Source organism: Mesoplodon bidens (assembly GCF_964165515.1).
Source record: "Mesoplodon bidens genome assembly, chromosome: 4".
Classification (NCBI taxonomy): Eukaryota; Metazoa; Chordata; class Mammalia; order Artiodactyla; family Ziphiidae; genus Mesoplodon; species Mesoplodon bidens.
The window spans coordinates 75,199,472-75,223,071 of NC_138160.1; positions in this window are offsets into that span (position 1 = coordinate 75,199,472).

Consider the following 23,600-nt stretch of genomic DNA (forward strand, 5'->3'; position numbering starts at 1 on the left):
TTAAATTTGTAGTTGCTTCCTCATGCTCTTTTCTCTAAAAAACCTCCTGATTCCTTATTGCCTAAAGGTCCTAACCAGCTCAGCAAAGTGACCTCCAACAACTCCTACTGTCTAAAGATCCTGTGATGGATGTGAAATTAATTGACACACACAGTACTTCAGTTAGGTGATTGAATATGACCAAGAACTGGTATCATGGTTTATGTCATGTTAGGAAATGTAACATAGAAATGACCCTCATCTTAGCCCAAAATGTTAATCTATAATTAATTTCAATTCATATTTCCTGGTAATTTTGTTAAAAGAAATAATTATATTCTTATAGTTATTTTAATATTTTAATATGCTTAAAACAGGTCATCATCAATCAAGAAACCTTAAAAAGCATGTGGGGATTGAGAATAATAAACATAACTGTAAAATATTTTTGTATCTTTAGATTCATTCACTATAGTAAATAATAAATGAATCTTAGATCCTTTTTAAATAAAAGAAGTTTAATATATTTTTAAAAATAAAAATAAAATGCTTCAACTTTTAAAATGTTTTGTAAGAAAACTGGGATTATAGAAGTTATGCAGATTCTTTAAAACTCTTCAAATCTGTAGGGATAATGTTTCAGAAATAAAGATGGGAATCTAGATTGGATGGAAAGATAATTTCTCCTTTACCTCTTTCGAGATTCAAACATTTAACAATTTTTGATTATGAAATGAAACCTTGTCAGTTATTACCCCACCAAATGAATTATAATAAGATGTAGAATTCTTGATGAAAAGACAACTTTCCATCATGTTCCACCTAAGAAATCATTCATTGTAACACTGGTTCTGCCACTTTGCCCTTTCTGCCAGCCATGATTAGCCTTAGTTTCTGAGAATGAGTCTGGACTGGGCAGCATCTGACAAGTACCATCCTTGCAGCAGTGACTGCATCAAGTTGGTTTCTTTCCAAAAAGTTGCTTCCTAGCCAAGCATACTCTTAGTAGACTGACCTAATAGAGAAGATTTCTGGACTTCTGCCAAACAGGCAAAATAGTGACATATTCACAAAGCTGTTCAATTTAAAGTGAAGTTGTATTAAAAAGTGTATGAATACAGATAGGTTCACTTTGTAAAAAGTCATTCCATAATTAGTTTTCAGGTAAACAAAACTTTAGAATAAAATAATTCCCATGTCGTTAATTTTAAAACTTCATAAAAGTTCATCTTCAGATTTGTTCAACTATTACTCTAAATTTTGATAAATTGAAAACATTTAAATGAACGTTGAAATGATAATTTAAAGAGTGTCTAGCTTTTGAAAATTTTCTAAATGCATGAGAAATCTCTTCAATTTCCTCATAATAGAGTAGGTACAAAATTAAGATTTTATAGGAAACATGGAAATATATTTTCAAAGATGGTTCCAAATATAAAAAGAATACTTGAGCTACCCATAGCAAATAAGGGATATTAGCTTATTTTTACATATTTATAGCTTTCATAAATATGTATCTCTATAATTATTTGTTTCCAGACTAGTTCATATTTTGAATACTCAGCAATGACAACTCATTTCAAATTTTAAAAATTCAATTTATGTTTAAAATAGACACAAAATGATAGAATCTCTAGAAATGAATACATGGAGGAATTAAAATGAATTACCATTAAGATTTTTAGATATAAAATAATTGGCATTAAGATGCACTCATAGCAAAAATATTGTGTATTTCAGCACTTTATAGGAAAATTACAGTGACATTTTAGAAATAGAAAAGTTGAGGTACAGTTTCACTAATAGTTTCACTTAATAAAATCAATTTTAAGGACTGTCTCATCTTTGGCTCTGGATCAAAGAAAAAGAATTAACTGTTGCATTAAAAAATTTTAGCCTTCAAAATAATTTTTGTCACAAACTTGATGAGAATGGAGCAAGACTGTAACAGTAGGCAAGAACAATGTCTGTCTTGTTGACAAAATTTTATAGTTGTCATTCCTGACCCTGAGTTTTTATCATTTATTTCTTCTAAAATGTCCAAGATCCTCATTTAGCAAACTCAAAGCAGGATGTTTTTTGTAGAGAGTGCATGCATCATAATTGTGATTAAATATTAAAATGCATGAATTCAGAATTTAGAAAACAAATACCCGTCTTAGATGATTTAGGGTGAATTTGATAAACTTGACTTTTTTCTATCACCTGAATTATGTTTTATTTTTTTCCCAGCTTTATTGAGGCATGATTGACAACTAAAATTGTATATATTTAAATTGTACAACCTGAAGGTTTGACATATGTCTACATTGTGAAACATTTACCACGCTGAAAACTTCCCATATCTAGGTACATGAAACTCATAGGTCTCCATATAGATTCAACCAAAAGAAGATTTCACTGAGAGGTATCATAATAAAACTATCAAAAATCAAAGAGAAAATTTTGACAGCATCAAGAGAAAAAAAGAAAAATCTTCATTTCATACAGTGGGGCTCCCAGAAGGCTGTCAGTGGGGTTTTCAGCAGTAAACTTGCAGGCCAGGAGAAAATGGATGATACATTCAAAGTTTTGTGAGGGAGAAAAAAAAACAACAACTGCCAACCAAGAATGCTTTACCTGACAAAACTGTCCTTCAGCAATGAAGGAGAGATAAAGACTTTCCCAGACAAATAAAAGCTGAAGGAGTTCCTCATCATTAGACCTGCCTTGCCAGTAATGCTAAGAGAGTTGTTCAAATTGAAATGAAGTGAAGTGAAAGGATGCTAATTAGTAACATGAAAACATAAAAAAGAAAACCACACTGATAAAGGTAAATAATATATAGTCAAATCCAGAATGCTCTAATACTATAATAGGGGTGTGTAAATCACTTTAGTATAACGTTAAAAGACAAAAGCATTAAAAATAAATATAGCTACAATAATTTGTTGCTAGATACAAAGTATAAAAAGATGTAGATTGTGACATTAAAACACAAAATGTGGGAGAGGGGAGAAAGGGTAGAGTTTTTATATGGGATCAAAGTTAATTTATGAGTTATACATATATATATTATTTCAGATATTTTCCATTATAGTCTATTACAAGATATTGAATATAGTTCCCTGTACTATACAGTAGGACTTTGTTGTTTATCTATTGTATATAGTACTTTGCTTCTGCTAATCTCAAACTCCTAATTATCCTGTTCCCCTTCCCCTCGGCTGTACAACAGAAACTAACACATTGTAAATCAACTATACTTCAATTTTTTTTTAATGTTAATTTATCAGATTAGAATAGATCATTATAATTGTGTTTTATGTAAGCCTCAAGGTAACCACAAGGCAAAAAATCTGTAGTAGATACACGAAAGATTAACTCTAGCATTTAATTTTACTGCCTTGGTTTCTCTAATTCCGAAATTTTGATCCAGATAAAACCAGGATATTCTTAAAAACCATAGTAAAAATATGTGTCTGTGTATATATGTGTGCATATGGTTACCCTCACAGAAACTTAGTGAATGGATGAGTGAACATATAAATGAATAAAAGTTCAGGTTTTCTTCACATAACGTTGATGTCAAAGAGGTATAACCAATCTCTCTTAAGTCCAGTCACATCATATCACTATAGGAGTTGCAGATGTTTTAGTCTATGGCTTGTTTGAATATATTGAAATTTCTTTTATCTAAATATATTAGAGTTTTCTAACCTGAAGAAAAAAATGGCACAGAATTCTAGGATAAACTCTTGGAAAACCATTTGTGGTCTTTACTTTAGAACCTAAGAATTAATGTTCAATACTTTTCTCTGTGGCTGGAATAGAGCCTGTTTCTAGTTTTCTGGGATTATTGCAAAATAAGGCTGAGCCTCTAGCCAAGCATTAAATGTTGGTCTGATTCAGTCCTCATATACAATTGTGTATGTTTTGTAGCTGTTCTAGGTGCAAGTTAAAACAGCTTAAACAAACCGAAAAACCCGATGGTATCTGCCTTATCGTGAATCTCGTTCAACCTGAAATTTAATTACGTTACTATGTGGGTTTGTAATGTGGATTAATAGTTTTATTGTACTCGTGTGATTAGTTTCTGTTTGTTCTAATTTCTTTTTCACTCCTTCCTGACCTTGAGGTGAAAAAACACAGAAGATGTATTCCTTCAATTTAATGCCAGTTTGAGGTGTTTCTCCTGCATCATCAGATCAATGAAAAGTAAATAGCCTACATTTCTTGTTTCACTGTGCAGTATTGATCTGTCTTCAGCTTTTGCTTTCCTTTTTCCCTGCGTCTTGTGTCTTTCAACCCCTGGGACTGAAGTGATTGCCATAGATTGGACAAGCTAACAAGCGCATGATAAGGAACGGTTGTTTTGTGGCATACTCACATACATGCCTGGTATATAAAGCCTGCTTCCACATTGAAAGAAAGGTGCCATTTTGTGTGTGGGGCATAAGCCACTAAGAGAAAGAACTAGAAGGAAAAAATCAGGAAGGAAAAAATTTTTTTTGCTATCCCAAATGTTTGCAGATAGTGCTAAATTAGGTGATGAAACTCCTTTGAAAAGTAAACGACAAGTAGCCTGCAGGAAAATGTCATATGCTTTTAGCTTTAGCAAATGACTGGATGTTTGCAGCCTGTGGGTAAGTATCTGCTGTCCTTTAGTGTCTATGCTTTCTCAAGAATATTTGTCGTGGTTTTTGTCTTGTTTGGTTTTGGTTTTTAAGATTAATTGCCAATCTTAGAGTTTGAGATATAGTTATTAAAATTTGGATTCCATATCCAACACCCAGAAATATACATTTGAGCCACCTACTTTACTTGACAAGGCATTAGGAGATACATCTCCTGCTTTAACAATCTGACTTATTTGTGGCTTTTGAGGTGAAAAGAACAATTTTGTAAAGATGTGAACTCATCTGTTTTTAAAATGTCAAGTAATGGAAGGAAACGGAATAACTTTATGAAGCTTAGAAATAATTTGTTTCCTCTCTGCCTGTCTTTAACATGCTCAGTGTAGAAATGTAATCTTCCAAGTTTTATTTTTGGGCCCTCTGTATCCATAGATTTCTCTAGCATTGAAAAATGGATAAATGAATAATTGATATTTTATCCCACACTATTGTTTCCTTACAGAAGGATATTTTATGCTGTGCAGCTCACAAGTTTTCTGACATCACGTTAGGATGGTGGGGATCTGGTTTCTTTACTGAGTGCTTTTTAGCTGTTGCTACTACTGGTAGTCAGCCCTGTAAACTAATGTATATATTAATAAGAAAGTTACCCTTTAATTATTTTTTCTTTATGCTATCCTTCTGGAATTTAGTTTGCAAACCTACAGTCAGAGAATCATTCTGGACTCCATGAATGAAAGGGTCACACAGCAGAGGAAATAAAGCTTTTCTTCTCATGGGGAAATTTTACCTCTCTAAGTGTTAGGATAGTATGAGGACATGTGTAGAATGTTTAACTTATTACTGATTTTAAGAAGGAATATTCACAATGCACAGGTTCCTGATTCTGATATGCAAATCTCCATCCAGTGATATATGAACTCCATATGGACACCACTGCAATGCGGCTTATTAGCACATTGTTTTCAACATGACACTTTCATATCATTAGCCTTTTGTTGTCTGAGTAGAAAACAGTGTGCATGGAACAAATTAAGCATAATGTTCAGGCTTTTGTATCTTTCTCAGGTTTTATGGCATTTTATAATTCTTGGAGTTGGGCGATTGTTCTAACTCAAGCTATTGTGTAATCCTTAGGGTAACCCTAGTGCTGATTTGAAAGCTATTAATTTTCTATTACAGTGTGCTAAAGATGTTCTATAGTGTGGCACTCACCTGCATTATTGAGTCAATGACCAATTGCAGAGTTGCTCTGTGGTGGTTGGAGCTTAACCCTCTGAGATCTCATTTATTATTTGCAGATATTGATTTTGGAAAAAGAAAAGATGTGTGAATATAATACTGACTTAGACCTGGCCTAGAGCTATTAACTCTTAATGGTCTGCATATTGTATGTGTTAACAAGTAAAACTGGTAAATGTTTTGTGGTTTTAGCCAAGATAAATTTATGCTGTGTTCACAATAAATATCAGTATCCAACAATGTGTAAATATTGAGTTCCCAAATGATCTTGCTGTATGTTCATAGAATCTAAACTTAGCTCTTATTTATAATTTTCTGTCTTCTAAGTGCAAATAATAGAAGAATAATATATCATAAACAGTATGCTGAAAACAAGTCCCTGGTGTATCTGCGATATGATTTCTAATTAGTGTGTACTTGTGTTTGTATATAGGGTGAATCTTAGTGATAATTTATTTTTCTTAAAGAGACATAGTTTGGACAGTTCTAGGGGACTTTCCTCAAGCAGCCTCAGAGACTGTAAAAAACAAAGGAGCATATAAAATTTGGGAGGGGGGGATTTTCCCCTGAAGGAATCTAAAATTCAAGATGAAGCCATATGGGCTTATATGGCAACCTAGCATGAGGGGTCTCTTGACTGAGGGGACCCTGAGAGCTTAGTATGACATTGGAACTCCTATAGGCTGGCAAGTTTGCAAAGACATGCTCTCATGAATTACACAATTACTCTTCTATGCCCTGTGTTAATAGCTAAGGCTTACACTGCATACATTTCCTTAAAACCTGAATCTTCTCCTTCAAATGGCTTCATTATTTTCATAGAACAGCATTTCTAGATAGCCAAGGTCATTGGAAACATTTATAAAATTATGTTGTTCGATTTATTTAAGGTAAGCCATTTAAAAAATTTAATTTATTGTCTGCCACTTTTAATTAATAACAAATGAAAAAGAGCAAAACCTGTTTTCATAAAAATTGTAATCAACTATCTTCACAAGTAAAAAGGGGGATTATGTTGTTAACAACCCATTTACTCCTATAAATTATCTGAACATAATTGACTACACAATAGGAAATATTTGTTAAATAATTTCTGTGAGCCTTACGTGTTCAAGGATTACTGTATACCATGAACAGTAGATATGACCTTTGCACTGCTCCCTCCTTAGCCACGCATTTCATTTCAAAGTTCACCAGTCCTGTCTCCTATTTGCAACTATGCCGTGTAAGTGTCCTTAGTGTATTCATTTATTCCTTCATTTTTTTCATTAAGCAGAAATTTATTGTATCTGTAATATGTTCAGTGTGCTAGATGAGAAAAATATAAGGGGAAATGAGATTCAAATAAAAAAATATTCAATACATATTAAAGGAAAGCAAGAAGGCCAAGCCTTTGATTTTAATAAAGCTCAAATATAGTATTATAAATATTATAAAACTCTAACACAAAGCCATAGTTCATAAAACACAACTTGTTTTTGTGACAGAAGCAAAAAGAATGCACTGTATTGTGAGAGTACACTGAAATATAGAAGGAAAATATTCTTCAGTAGGAATTTAATATTTAAAAAATTGCCTTTTTGTTAGTGATAAGTAGAAGGATGTCTAGCAGAATTGTTTAATGTGATTGTTTAATAAACATTTGTTTAGTATCAATTATGTGATAAGGACTAGCAAGGTAGAGAAAGTGTATTTTCAGCCTACACAAGAAAACAGTAGAGAGGAAAACACACCAAGCCCTAATCCATATTCACCCTTTGGAATACCCATTCATTGAAGACTTTGTAGTAAAAGGTCAAAGGGAAAGTTTTACATTCTTCAATATATTTTTCAAAATGTTAAATCATAATTAATTGCCTTTCAGTTCAACTTTAAATAATGAAAAAAATTCACATGATCATTTTGTTGGTTCATTATATTTTTGTTATCACATTTGTAATATACATATGACCTAGAGCCTTCTGTAGGATTTTATTTCAAATATTGATCTGACCGGGGCCAGTTTAAGGATCAAGCAGAGATATTCACAAATTAATGACACTGAATGTGGCTTAAATCACCAAGTACCTAGTAGTGAAATTAGATACAAAACCCCAAACATGCTTACAATGGACTTTAATAGCTTACATGCCAAGTTGGCTACTGATGAGACATCTCTTGAGAAAGTTTTAAGTAGTGTAGAGATCCAAAATCAAAGCTTTATGACTTAAGATTATATGCTTCTAACTTATAAAATCCCAACAGTACATTTTCAATGACACATTGGTCATCTGAAACTACAAATATTTTCCTAAAATGTTTAACAATCTCTTGTTTAAAATAGGTGTAGGGTTTTTTAAATCTGAAAACATAATCAAACCCTTGAGTCAGTATTTTTAAAGAATACTCTTTCCTTTTTGTCAGCAAATGACAGCAAAAAACTAACTGATGAGGGGCAGTCACATTATAAGTGGTTTTGCATGATTAACTTATTTTATAGTTCAGGTTAATCTATGGATGTCATTCCTTTCAACAGAATGGAGGCCAAAGAGCCCCATCACTGGTCCAAATTACTACTCTCTAACTTCTTCATAATGATGATGAAGATATCAGGCTTTTCTTCTTCCTTTTTCTTATATGATTGCTATTGTTGTTATACACTACAGGCTAACATACAAATAGCAAAAAATAATCCTAGATGTGCTGTTTTCTTTCATTTAGAGCGTGCTTTTTTCTGGCACAATACTTTGTTCATATGAACATCAACTTCAAGTGTGATCTGTTCCTTTTTAGTGGCCTGTGAAATAGTACCATAAGTTTCAGCAGTGAGATTTGAGGCAGCCTGTCATGCAAAAAGTAAAGCATTACTCAAGACAAGCAGTTTTAGCAAAAGGTCATTGTTAGGCTCATATGGGTAGGCAGTGAGTACATAGCTTCTTTTTTCACTGTCCATTCATCCAATAGAACAATTTTATTTCTAAATTTAAGAATTCAGAGATGTTATTGACCCTTGGTCAGAAAAGATGCTGATGCTGAAATTGGCTCTTCTTACTACTTGACTGTAATTTACCTACTCATATATTTAGGCACCTACAGCAGCAGTCACCACTGAAATCCATTTGGTCCAGGCTTTTAGAACCTTTTGGCTTCACTTGGCTTTTGGCCCAGACTCAATATTTTATAAGAAAATTATTTAAATTCTCCCTGAGATTGCAATGTAATTTTCTCCCCCTTGACTCTCAACTATGTCAGTTCATAGTCTTTCTCCTTATACATTCCAAAAATCAAAACCACATGAGGACTGAAACTATCATAAATCCATGATCTCTAATTGGACCTTCAGTCCTACTTGACTGTGCTTTTTGTTAAGCTTTTTGTGACTCTCCTATTTCTCAGTGACTGCGTCAAACATGTTCCACACTTGCCAAGTTTCAGACCCCACCTCCTCTTGCTCTGTGTTAGACTTCTGGTGCCAGTTCCTATTTGGTTCACTTGGTTCTTCTCTCTCCCACAAGGATGATTTTGCTTCCCCACTTTCTTTTTCTTGGGTAGGATCAGAGGGTTCTAAATAGAAACAGATTCTGAGTTACTCTCAGTGGAGGACATCTAGCATTCTCCTCCCCTGCCTTTTTTGACCTGGAGACCTTATGATCCAAATCAGGAAACTATAAAGTAGTGTACCTTCTGTCAGTCTGAACTGTTATGGAAGCATGGAAGCTAGTTGTCATGGAGTCAGCAGATTATATTTTCATGAATAGAGAAGAAAATGTAATTTTAGGCCAATGAGATGTTGAGGATATTCCATAAAATAGCCAAAAGTGTCCTGACTAATATGCCTTTATGTTTAGGTGATGATCTTGCTATCCATGATCCTGAAAGAGTTGAGATAGAATCAGAATATTTCTGTATCTTTTTGTGCATCAGTGACAAAAGAAAAATTGTATAGTGCCAACCTTGTAACTGTAATCCTTATACAATGATCATCTGCTTCTTCTGAGACAATGTTTAATTAAGCAAATATCTTCACTTTAAATAATTTAATAAAATATGGTCATATTTTCTTCATCTCTATAAAACTTTGTTAAAATTGGTATTACATGTCATATATACATATGATATATACTTATATGTAATTTTACATATTTATAAGTATCTACTAACATCCTCAAGGTCACATAGCTGGTGTCTAATGGAGCCAGAGCTCAGGACCAAGTATTTCTGAGCACAGATCCATGACTTTATCCTCTTTTTCTGAAATTCTATATTTCCTTGGCTTATACTATATGCACTATCCTAATTACCATTTTACCTCAGTGGATGTAATTTGTTACCTATTAGCTATTACATGCTTGTATGACTTAGTCAAGTAACTTTCTTTGAATCTAAGTTTACCCAAGTATAAAATGAGTATAATAATGTGTACTTGACAGTTTTTCATAAGACTAAGTGAAATAATATAAACATACTGTGATAGCTTAGTTCCTGATGAATATTGGCATTTGAGAAATGTTAGATGTATGCTTCTTTATACTTTGCTTATGTTATCACCCTCTTCCTGAATTGACCAAATTCTTTGGTGATGAAGTTTTTACCAATTTTAAGATTTGTATCACATTATCTCCTTTCTCAGCTACTTTCTTTCACTTGAATATTTAATTTCTTTTGTATTATATGTATTTAATTTTTCTGTTACATACATGTATGTCTTATTTTCAGATGGATTCTGAATTCCTTGAAGTCAGAACCTAACTCATCCCCATTCTTCATTTATTTTATATATATATATATATATATATATATATCTGATGCTACTGATGATATTTATGAATAGGCACATCCTATTTGAATCTTCTAGTGGGAAAGTATCATTTATGTTAAATCATATTTATCAAACACTGAACCTCTTGGAATTCTGAATATAGTGTCAACCTGACATGTCATTCATACCAAGCCATTACTCTTAATTGCTACGTAGTGGTATTTTCCTAACTCAGCTCAAAGTACAACATTGGTAACTTTAGGAAACAGGTTCTCTCATGAACCTAGGGGAGTAGCTCTTGACTTTTATTCCCTAGTCTTTACTCCAGAATGAAGTAGATTTAACACTATTTCTTTTTCATTCAGAATTTTTTCTCTTCTCTCCAAATATACATCATTAGTTATAAATGATTGGATGATAAGATATAGTTTTATCTGTAAATATTTCTTTCAGTGATGCTGTTCTGATAGAAGACCAACAAAATGACAAAATTCTTTAAAAAAAATGTATTATGGAGTTAAAGCTGGCAAAATGATGGCATCCAATGAGTTATGAAGTTGAAAACATAAGGGCCTACTCGCATGCATATCTATTTCTTGTCCTTTGCTGGGTTTTTATTAGTAGATTCTCAAAATAGGATTTTATGTCATACATTTATTAATGAGATACTGAGTCATGGGATCATCCATTAATATTGCTTATGGTACTGCTACTATATTTCTATGTTCATCACTTTAAGTTGGTTACTATAGCCTGTGTTTAAAGCTTCTAACTCTTAGATTCAAAGCATAACGTTTCTGAACATTTTCAGTGCTTTAAATGCAAAGTGCTTCTGTAGTAAGTCATGATACGACGTCTCAGGAGATGGATGGAGCTGCTGTGCTTTGTTTTTTTTTTTAAGCTACATGAATGCTTGTGAAGACACATCCATGAAGACTAAAGTGCCTCAGTTTCAGAAAGTAACTACAACTCAGGAGGGGCAGTCAGTGCCTGTTACTATGCTGTAGCACTCATACCTAACAAAGGATTGCCCCTGTCCTTGTCCCCTTTGATTCTCTTATCTCTTCTCTAAAACTCCTATTCAGGACACTGATTTATTTAGTTGTTTTAGACTGAAAATTTATTGGCCCAGCAGATCCCAAATACAATTTCTACCATACCTTTTTCCCTTCAAATACACCAGTTGTGGAAATCTAAAATAAAACAATTGGTCAATGAGGTCAAGAGGTCATTCCTTGAGTAGCATCACTCTGGGAGTAATGGAGTGAAGCTTGAGGCCCAGGCCCCAAAGCCAGGCAGACCTGTAATTGCACTTGTGTTTTGCTACTTACTAGGGCCCCTGAGCAAGTGGCCTCACTGCTTTGCAACTTAATTTGTCTATCAGAAAAATGGATATCATAATGTAATAATACAATAATAATGTAAGGACCTACCTTACAGGGATGGTGTGTGGGTAGATTAAATGAGATAGTGAATTTAAAGTCTTAAAATGCTCAATATGGTGTTTGGTACATGGTAAAGCCTTCAGTCAATTTTAGCTTCATCACTGTAATTTTACTGATGCAATTGTTAGTACTCTTGATCATTTAGTGTTGACTGACCTCAGAAAAATTGTCTGGCACTGATTATAATACCTTACAATTCTAATTTTTCAAATGCAGTGTGAAGATACCTACAAACAATTTCTGGCTAGTGCAAGCTCTCCTTATAGGCCATGTTAGCCAAATTATAATTAGGATATTGCTTGGTAGTCTGTATTCACAAGAACAAGTTTGGATGTGTAATGGCACTAGGCTGTATTATCGAGGCACCCAGTCTTTTTAGAGGCATGTTCACATCTGCTCTCAGAATATCTGTTTTCTGGAAATGTTTATGAGATTGCTAACAGAATACATCGTTGCTTCTATTATTGCCAAATGCCTCTTTTAATTGTTACTTTCTTTTTTATGTTAGGAACTTCAGTCAGGTTTTTTAAGTGATCCACTATGTTGATTGTCATGTTTAACTTTTAGTAGATACTGTTATTTGCAGTATTTCTAAGTATTCTGCGGGAGTAGGTGCATCTCTAGAATTCCTGGAACTTGTTTATGTGTACTACTTCTAGAATAGTTCCTTAATAATGGCTTACCTTTAATGGCTTACTTTTAGTGCTTTGTTTTCTCGCACTCTGTTTTCTTCCTATGAGATATAAGGATTGCTTTACTGAAGTGTTCATATAATTTTATAGGTTGATATTGATGCTACATCATCTTTGAAAAAATTTACTGGTTTTTAAGTGGGTTCAAATTCTGTTAATTCTGTTTCTGATTTAATAGCTACTTCTATATTTCTGTGCTATGAAATAGTATAAAGAACAATAGAAAATTACTTAGGTCTTGGAGGTCATTTACTGAATGTCATTATTAATAGAAAACATATATCCACAGATACTCTCTAGAATTATGAAAATATGTAAACTTTATTACCAGAAAGACAAATAATAGAAAATCATGTATCCCATTTTTTTCTTTTTTTTAATGAATTTTTATTGGAGTATAGCTGTTTTACAATGTTGTGTTAGTTTCTACTATACAGCAAAATGAATCAGCTATACGTATACATATGTCCCCTATTTTTTTGGATTTCCTTCCCATTTAGGTCACCACAGAGCATTGAATAGATCTCCCTGAGCTATACTGTAGGTTCTCATTAGTTATCTATTTTATACATAGTATCAATAGTGTATATATGTCAATCTCAATCTCCCAGTTCATCCCACCCTCCCCATTTCCCCCCTTGACGTCCATACATTTGTTCTCTACGTCTCTGTCTCTATTTCTGCTTTGCAAATAAATCATCTATACCATTTCTCTAGATTCCATATATATACATTAGTATATGATATTTGTTTTTCTCTTTCTAACTGACTTCACTCTGTATGACACTCTCTAGGTTCATTCACGTCTCTACAAATGACCCAATTTCATTCTTTTTATGGCTGAGTAATATTCCATTATATATATGTACCACGTCTTCTTTATCCATTTCTCTCTCTCTCTTTTTTTTTTTTTTTTTTTTTTTTGTGCGGTACACGGGCCTCTCAGTGTTGTGGCCTCTTCTATTGCGGAGCACAGGCTCCGGACATGCAGGCTCAGTGGCCATGGCTCATGGGCCCAGCTGCTTCGTGGCATGTGGGGTCTTCCCAGACTAGGGCATGAACCCATGTCCCCTGCATCGGCAGGCGGACTCTCAACCACTGCGCCACCAGGGAAGCCCTCCGCTCCTCTCTTGATGGACATTTAGGTTGCTTCCACGTCCTGACTACTGCAAATAGTGCTGCAGTGAACATTGGGGTACATGAGTCTTTTTGAATTATGGTTTTCTCAGGGTATATGCCCAGTAGTGGGATTGCTGGGTCTTATGGTAGTTCTATTTTTAGTTTTTTAAGGACCCTCCATACTATTCTCCATAGTGGCTGTATCAATTTACATTCCCACCAACAGTGCAAGAGGGTTCCCTTTTCTCCACACCCTCTCCAACATTTATTGTTTGTAGATTTTTAATGAAAGCCATTCTGACGGGTATTAGGTGGTACCTCATTGTAGTTTTGATTTTCATTTCTCTAATAATTAGTGATGTTGAGCAGCTTTTCTTGTGCCTCTTGGCCATTTGTATGTCTTCTTTAGAGAAATGTCTATTTAGGTCTTCCACCCATTTTTGGATTGGTTTGTTTAGGTTTTTTTTTTGATATTGAGTTGCATGTGCTGTTTGTATATTTTTGAGATTAATCCTTTGACCATTGATTCATTTGCAAATATTTTCTCCCATTCTGAGGGTTGTCTTTTCATCTTGTTTATGGTTTCCTTTGCTGTGTAAAAGCTTTTAAATTTCATTAGGTCTCATTTGTTTATTTTTGTTTTTATTTCCATTTCTCTAGGAGGTGGGTCAAAAAAGATCTTGCTGTGATTTATGTCAGTGTACTGCCTATGTTTTCCTCTAAGTGTTTTATGGTGTCTGGCCTTACATTTAGGTCTTTAATCCATTTTGAGTTTATTTCTGTGTATGCTGTAAGGGAGTGTTCTAATTTAATTCTTTTACATGTAGCTGTCCAGTTTCCCCAGCACCACTTATTGAAGAGGCTGTCTTTTCTCCATTGTATATACTTGCCTCCTTTGTCATAGACGAGGTGACCATACATGCATGAGTTTATGCCTGGGCTTTCTATGCTGTTTCATTGATCTATATTTCTGTTTTTGTACTAGTACCATAGTGTCTTGATTACTATAGCTTTGTAGTATATTCTGAAGTCAGGGAGCCTAATTCCTCCAGCTCCGTTTTTCTTTTTGAAGATTGCTTTGGCTATTTTGGGTTTTTGTGTTTCCATACAAATTGTAAAAATTTCTGTTCCAGTTCTGTGAAAAATGCCATTGGTAATTTGATAAGGATTGCATTGAATCTGTAGATTGCTATGGGTAGTATGGTCATTTTCACAATATTGATTCTTCCAATCCAAGAACATTACATATCTCTCCATCTGTTTGTGTTGTCTTTGATTTCTTTCATCAGTATCTTACAGTTTTCTGAATACAGGTCTTTTGTCTCCTTAGGTAGGTTTATTCCTAGGTATTTTATTCTTTTTGTTGCTATGGTAAATGCAACTGTTTCCTTAATTTCTCTTTCTGATCTTTCATTATTAATGTATAGGAATGCAAGGGATTTCTGTGTTTTATTTTGTATCCTGTGACTTTACTAAATTCATTGATTAGCTCTAGTAGTGTTCTGGTGGCATCTTTAGGATTTTCTATGTATAGTATCATGTCATTTGCAAACAGTGACAGTTTTACTTCTTCATTTCCAATTTGTATTCCTTTTATTTCTTTTTCTTCCCTGATTGCCATGGCTTGGACTTCCAAAACTACATTGAATAATAGTGGTGAGAGTGGGCAACCTTGTCTTGTTCCTGATATTAGAGGAAATGCTTTCAGTTTTTCACCATTGAGAATAAAGTTTACTGTGGGTATGTCATATATGGCCTTTGTTATGTTTAGGTAGGTCCACTCTATGCCCCCTTTCTGGAAACTTTTTATCATAAATGGTGTTGAATTTTATCAAAAGCTTTTTTTGCATCTATTGAGATGATCATGTGTTTTTTATTCTTCAATTTGTTAGCATGGTGTATCACATTGATTTGCATATGTTGAAGAATTCTTGCATCCCTGGGGTAAATCCCACTTTATCATGATGTATGATCCTTTTAATGTGTTGTTAGATTTGGTTTGCTAGTATTTTGTTGAGGATTTTTGCTTCTGTATTCATCAGTGATAGTGACCTGTAATTTTCTTTTTTTGCTGTATGTTTATCTGGTTTTGATATCAGGGTGATGTTGGCCTCGTAGAGTGAGTTTGGGATTGTTCCTCCCTCTGCAGTTTTTTTGGAAGAGTTTGAGAAGAATAGGTGTTAGCTCTTCTCTCAGTGTTTGATAGAATTTGCCTGTGAAGCCATCTGGTCCTGGACTTCTGTTTGTTGGAAAATTTCACAGTTTGAGTCAGTTTCAATTTCATTACTTGTGATTGGTCTGCTCATATTTTCTATTTCTTCCTGGTTCAGTGTTGGAAGGTTGTACTTTTCTAAGAACTTGTCCATTTCTTCCAGGTTGTCCATTTTATTGGCATATAGTTGCTGATATTAGTCTCTTATGATCCTTTGTATTTCTGTGGTGTCTTTTGTAACTTTTCCTTTTCCATTTCTAATTTTATTGATTTGAGTCCTCTTCCTTTTTTTCTTGATGAGTCTTGCTAAAGGTTTATCAATTTTGTTTATCCTTTCAAAGAACCAGGTTTTACTTTTATTGATCTTTGCTATTGTTTTAATTTCTTTTTCATTCATTTCTGCTCTGATCTTCATGATTTCTTTCCTTCTACTACTTTTGGCTTTTGTTTGTTCTTCTTTCTCTAGTTCCTTTAGGTGTAAGGTTAGGTTGTTTATTTGAGATTTTTCTTGTTTCTTGAGGTAGGATTGTATTGCTATAAACTTCCTTCTTAGAACTGCTTTTGCTTAATCTCATAGGATTTGGGTCATTGTGTTTTCATTGTCATTTGTTTCTAGGTATTTTTTAATTTCCTGTTTGATTTCTTCAGTGAACTGTTGGTTATTTAGTGGGGTATTGTTCAGCCTCCATGTGTTTGTGATTTTTTATAGTTTTTTTTCCTGTAATTGGTTTCTAATCTCATAGTGTTATGGTCGGAGAAGGTGCTTGATATGATTTCAGTTTTCTTAAATTTACCAACGCTTGATTTGTGACCCAAGATGTAAGCTCTCCTGGAGAATGTTCCATGTGCAGTTGAGAAGAAAGTATATTCTGCTGCTTTTGGATGGAATGTCCTATAAATATCAATTAAGTATATCTCATTTAATGTGTCATTTAAAGGTTGTGTTTCCTTATTAATCTTCTGCCTGGATGATCTGTCCTTTGGTGTAAGTGGGGTGTTAAAGTCCTCCTTATCATTGTGTTAGTGTCGATTTCCCCTTTTATGGCTGTTAGCATTTGCCTTGTTTATTGAGGTGCTCCTATGTTGGGTGCATGAGTGTTTACAATTATTATATCTTCTTCTTGGATTGATCCCTTGATTATTACATAGTGTCTTTCCTTGTCTCTTGTAACAGTCTTTATTTTAAAGTGTATTTTGTCTGATATAAGAATTGCTACTCTAGCTTTCTTTTGATTTCCACTTGCATGGAATATCTTTTTCCATCCCTTCACTTTCAATCTCTGTGTGTCCCTAGGTCTGAAGTGAGTCTCTTGTAGACAGCATATTACAGGTCTTGTTTTTGTATCCATTCAACTAGTCTGTGTCTTTTGGTTGGAGCATTTAATGCATTTACATTTAAGATAATTATCCATGTGTATGTTCCTATTACCATCTTCTTTGTAGTTTTGGGCTTGTTTTGTAAGTCTTTTTCTTCTTCTTTTGTGTTTCACACCTAGAGAAGTTCCTTTAGCATTTGTTGTACAGCTGGTTTAGTGGTGTGATTTCTCTTAACTTTTGCTTGTCTGTAAAGCTTTTGATTTCTCCATCGAATCTGGATGAGATCTTTCCTGGCTAGTGTAATCTTAGTTGTAGTTTTTTCCCTTTCATCACATTAAATATATCCTGACACTCCCTTCTGGCCTGCACAGTTTCTGCTGAAAACTCAGCTGATAACCTTATGGGGATTCCCTTGTATGTTACCTGTTGCTTTCCCCTTGCTGTTTTAATATTTTTTCTTTGGCTTTAATTTTCATTAGTTTGATTAATATATGTCTCAGCATGTTTATGCTTAGGTTTATTCTGTATGGGACTCTCTGTGCTTCCTGGACTTGCATGGCTGTTTCCTTTCCCATGTTAGGGAAGTTTTCAATTATAATATCTTCAAATATTTTCTGAGACCCTTTCTTTTTCTCTCCTTCTTCTGGGACCCCCCAATTAGAATGTTGGTGCATTTAGTGTTGTCCCAGAGGTCTCTGGGTTTGTCCTCATTTCTTTTCATTCTTTTTTCTTTATTCTGCTCTGTGGCAGTTATTTCCACCATTCTATCTTCCATCTCACTTATCCGTTCTTCTGTCTTCATCTTTCTGCTGTTGATTTCTTTTAGTGTATTTTTAATTTCAGTTATTGTGTTGTTCATCTCTGTTTTTATTTAGTTCTTTGAGGTCCTTGTTAACCATTTCTTGTATTTTCTTGGTCTGTGCCTCCATTCTATTTCTGAGATTTTTGGATCATCTTTACTGCCATCACTCTGAATTCTTTTTCAGGTAGATTGCCTATTTCCTCTTCATTTATTTCACCTTGTGGGTTTTTACCTTGCTCCTTCACCTGCAACATATTTCTCTCTTCTCATTTTGTCTGACTTACTGTGTTTGAGGTCTCCTTTCTGAAGGCTGCAGGGTCGTTGTTCCTCTTGCTTCTGGTGTCTGCTCCCAGTGGGCAAGGTTGGCGCAGGCATTTTGTAGGCTCCCTGGTGGGAGGGACTGGCATTTATTCTGGTGGGTGGAGCTGGATCTTGTTCTTCTGATGGGCAGGACCACATCAGGTGGTGTGTTTTGGAATGTCTGTGAGCTTAGTATGACTTTAGGCTGCCTGTCTGCTGATGGGTAGGTTTGTGTTCCTGTCTTGCTTGTGTTTTTGGTGTGAGGTGTCCAGAACTGGAGTCTGCAGGCAGTTGGATGGAGCCGGGTCTTGGAGTCAAGATGGAGACTTCCGGAAAAGCTCTTGCCAATTAATATTCCCTGGGGCTGGGAATTCTCTGGTGGTTCAGCATTCTGGACTCTGAGCTTCCACCCTGGAGGCTCTGGCCGGACCCCTGGCTGGGGAACCAAGACCCTGCAAGCTGCACAGTGTGGCAAAAAAAAAAGGGCGGGGGGAGATGGTGGAGAAAACAAACAGACAAACAAAACCCAAGAGAAATGCAAAGACAAAAGCCAACAGACAGCAACAACAACAATTAAAATAAAAGAAAGCAAATGAACAGATGGATAAAACCCAAGGCATATGGTAAAAGCAAAACCAAACAAAAACAAAAAGTAACAAAGAAACACACATACATAAAAAAAAAGGAAAACAGGGAAAACAAAAAAGAAGAGAACCACCAGACAAACAATAGGACCCAAAAATGATACCAAACAATTAAAAAGAAAACTAACAAAAACAAAAAACAGGAGACAAGATAGAATGCAAACTAAAAAAACAAAAGCAAAGGAAACATAAAACACACAAAAATGATAAAAAAAGATTAAAAACAGAACAAAGAAAAAAAGAAAAAAACGACAAAGCAATGAAAAGTAAAGTGAAAATAGAAAAATGAAAAAAATAAAAGTATGTTAAATTTTTTTGAATTAAAACTAAAACTAAAAAGTAATAGAGGGCCTCCCTGGTGGCGCAGTGGTTGAGAGTCCGCCTGCCGATGCAGGGGTTACGGGTTCGTGCCCCGGTCTGGGAGGATCCCATATTCCGCGGAGCGGCTGGGCCCGTGAGCCATGGCCTCTGGGCCTGCGCGTCCGGAGCCTGTGCTCCGCAACGGGAGAGGCCACAACAATGAGAGGCCCGCATACCGCAAAAAGAAAAAAAAAAAAAAAAAAAAAAAAAAAAAGTAATAGAAAAACAGAACAAAACAATAGTAATAATAATATTTTCCTGAGGTCTCAGCTATCAGTGTCTTTGCCACCCCCATGAGCCACAGCCAAACTCTGCCTCCCCAGGAGACCCTCCAATACGTTTGGGTAGGTCTCTGGACCCATTTTGGTCACTGTAGGGGCAGCTCAGACTCTGACCTGACCCAATTCCCAGGTGTACTTACCCCCAAAGTCCACAGCTGCTAGGGCTAGACCATTCTCAGTTGTGAGAATACTTTTTGTCCTTTTAAATATTCCATAGATGCAGAGTTTAGCATGCTGATTGTGGGGATTTAATATGCGGCTTGTGTAGCTGCACGGAAAAATTTTTGTTCCTCTTCCCTAGTCACCCCGCCTCTGGGGCTCAGCTGTTTGGCCCCACCTCTGGGTGTGGGCCACCCACAGGGGTCTGCTCCTGAGGCTGCCCTGGAACACTCAGGTCTACTCTGGTGAGGACAGGGCATGGAGGTGGCATGGCTGCCAGGATCACAGGAACCCCAGTGGCACCAGGTACATGGGGGTGGGTGGGTCAGTGGCCATGAGAGATCCGGTCCCACCAGTGAGGAGGTGCACAGGTTAGCCAGCGGCCATGGATGCAAGAGATCCAGCCCTAATGGGAGCCTTTCCTAGCCCAGCAGCCGTCATGAGAGGATCAGGCCCTGGTGGTCTTTCCTAGTGCTCAGTAGCAGGTGTGAGAAGGCCAGCCGTGGTAGGGCCCTTTCCTAGTGCCTGGGGGGCAGGGGTGGTGCATGGGGAGAGAGGCTGCAATAGTGGCTCCACCTCCTGCATATCACTCAACAGCAGTACCTTGCTTCTCTGGCAGACCAAGTTTCCTTCATAAGCATTCCTGGTTGCAGATTTCCTTCCTTGCAACTCCTCAGGCTGTCTCCTCACAGCCAATGGCAGTCCTTTCCCCGGGCTTGCTCTTCAGTCCCCATGTTCCAGCTCCCAGCCCTTGTGAGTACCGGTGGGCACACATCCCAGTCTGGGGCACGCAGGGCTGTGACACGTACCATCTGCATAAGTCTCACTCTGTCCTTTCTGCCACAGACTGGCTGTTTCACCCTCCTCCAAGAGCCTCATATGCTCCCCTTCTGTCCCAGCTGATTTTCCCATCAGTGAGCGGCCTTCCCCACATACAGGAACCTCTCCTGTTCCTCAGCTCCCCACAAGGGGTGCAGGTTCCATCCCACTTCCTCTCTTCTTTTTCCCTTCTTTTTTCTTTTCATCCTACCTGGTTATGTGGAGATCTTTCCTGTCCTTTCTGGCATCCAAGGTCTTATGCTAGTGTTCAGCCGGTGCTCTGTGAGAATTGTTCCATCTGTAGATGTATTCTTGAGGCATTTGTGAAGAGAGAGAAACTCCACCTCCTCCTATTTCTCCACCGTCTTCCTTTTTTTTCTTTTAGTACACACTTATCCTAAGTTTATAATTTCTGAAAGGTCTATTACATTATACAAACTGATGTTATATATCACTGTTTAAATGAAATATAAAGCTGTTATATAGTATTATGTCATAATTCATTGTCTGGCGGTAGGTGCCAATTCACTATCTATCTGGCAAAGTACAGTACTGATTTTAGTTAATTGATTTATCACAGGGATTAAGATATTTCTGGAATTTATAAGCCACAATAGTGTAAGGAAGGATGTGAGACAGACCTAATAATTCCTAGATCTCATTCAAACTTTTTACTTAATAATACAATCAAACTATCAGATTTGTATATGGCCAAATTTATTTCTCAGTTGGGAATGAGGAATGTTAATTATTTGTATTAAAGAAATGTTAAAAAGTACCCTATATTCTTAGGATATTCAGTATACAGAGTCATTTGAATGAAGGAATAGATGATTCAAGTCAAAAACTAAATCGGATTCTTTCCATGTGTAAGTTATTCAGTGTATGACTACATTAAAATTGACCATTTAGGGATGATTTGTTTTATTTATCTCCCTTTATCTGTACTTTCTACATCATTTTACAGGTTAGTCATTTAGCATAATCAATGTAACTGTTGAAACAACTACAAATCATTTTTATCAGCCTTTTTAAAATTATGTAGGTAAAAGTGATGACTTTCAGAAGCTTTTAGCACACTTCTCTGTAGGGTGAAGAATACTAAGACTATTGTAGGAATGTATATATCTTAGAAAAGCACTGTTACCTCTTTCCAGGGGAACCTGGTCCAGCATTTTGAAAATGATCAGGCATCCAGCCTATACTGTTAAGATTCCTCTATAAACTCAGCAGTAATTCTAGAGAAATAGAAATAGTAGCTCTAGAGAAATAGAATATATATATGAGAGAGAGAGAGAGAACAAGAACAATTCTTCCCCTTAGGAATTTATAGAGGTTAAAGAAATGATCAAATAAAGAACAATATAAAGAATAATCATTTTTGATTAAAAAACATGTGATTACTGATTATGTCCCAGACTTATGCAAGATAGTCAGGGTATGAAGGAGAATGATGCAAACTCTGCTCTCAAGGAGCTCATAGTAGTAGCTCATAGCTCAAACTCTGCTCTCATATTTTGTCTGGGGTGAGACAAAATAATTTTTAAAAGGTGCAGCAGGTACAAAACCATGAAAGACCAGGAAGTCTTAGGAATTTGGATTTTTATATACTAGGCCATATATTTTAATATTATACACATTTTTTGTCTATATAACTCAATTTTATTCTAATAAAATATAAGGTTTAAGAAGGTAGAGTCCTACCAGTTTTGTTCACCAGTTTATCCCAGTCACCATTTTGGAAGGGGCCTGGAATGCTATAGATCTTGAAAAATATAATCCCTGACACTGATATCTTAGTGCAAATGAAAAAGTGTCAGACTTTTGATACCAACTTAAAGAAGTAACCAACTGGTATTCATTTATTTATTGGTTTATTTTTCTGTTTTATACTTTTCCATTTTGGAATTTAAATATCTCTGATTAAAAGTATTCATGTGTGTGTGTGTATGTGTATATACATAGTTTTTGTTGCAGAAAGGGAACTCTGGTGTTAGAGAGGAAATCTATTAATAGAACTTAAAAAAAAACTTTGAAAAGAACATTGATGATGATAATCTGTAAAAAGGTAGAATTTGAAGGAGAATAGGTTTAAGGTTTTAAAAAAGTAAAAACAGAAGTACTGTTTGGATGTGTAAGTCTATGATGGCAAGATTTCTGCTCTTGGATGTCTAGGTGAAATGATGATGAGGCAAAAATTACAAAAAAAGGATCTAGTTTAAAGAATAATTATGCCCCAATGTGCCCCAGTGGAGAAGAAGGACCTAAGGCAGGACAGACATATCAGGAGAGAGCTGGCTAAGGCAGAGCAAAGTCAGCTGGTTCTGAGGAAGGCTGGGACATGGCATGCCTGATCAGTGCTTTTAGCTATCTCTGGTGCTCAGTCAGGACCAAGGAGAAGGGTTATTTGAAATGGCCACTCAGATGGGCCTCCAGGTCTGCAATAATGGGCACTGAAGGGGCCTCCCATCCTCTGAGATCCCTAAGTTCTCCCTCCATGCCTACTTCCCCTTGCAGGGATACAGAAATGACCCATCCCTCCCAGTAACACCCTCCTAGAACTCCATGCTGAAGCTTCCCTTTGCCAGGTCCCATGAGCCCAGGAGTGCATGGAATTTCCCCAGGCCCTGTGGTGGTGGCAGTAGTCTTCTGGGGACCTAGGCCTATATTCTGCCAGATATGAGCTTCCTTCTCCCTGCTGCCTTCATCCAGGGGTGGGGCTTCTGAACACTTTGGCCTTTCCCAGAGGATCATCACAGGCCAGTGCTTTCTACATGTGTGGCTCACAGGAGGGTGTCTGGGGTGGGGGAATCAGGGAATGTAACCTGGAGTCCACAACCTCTGTTTTTTCTGCTCTGATCAGCAGTCATGTCTC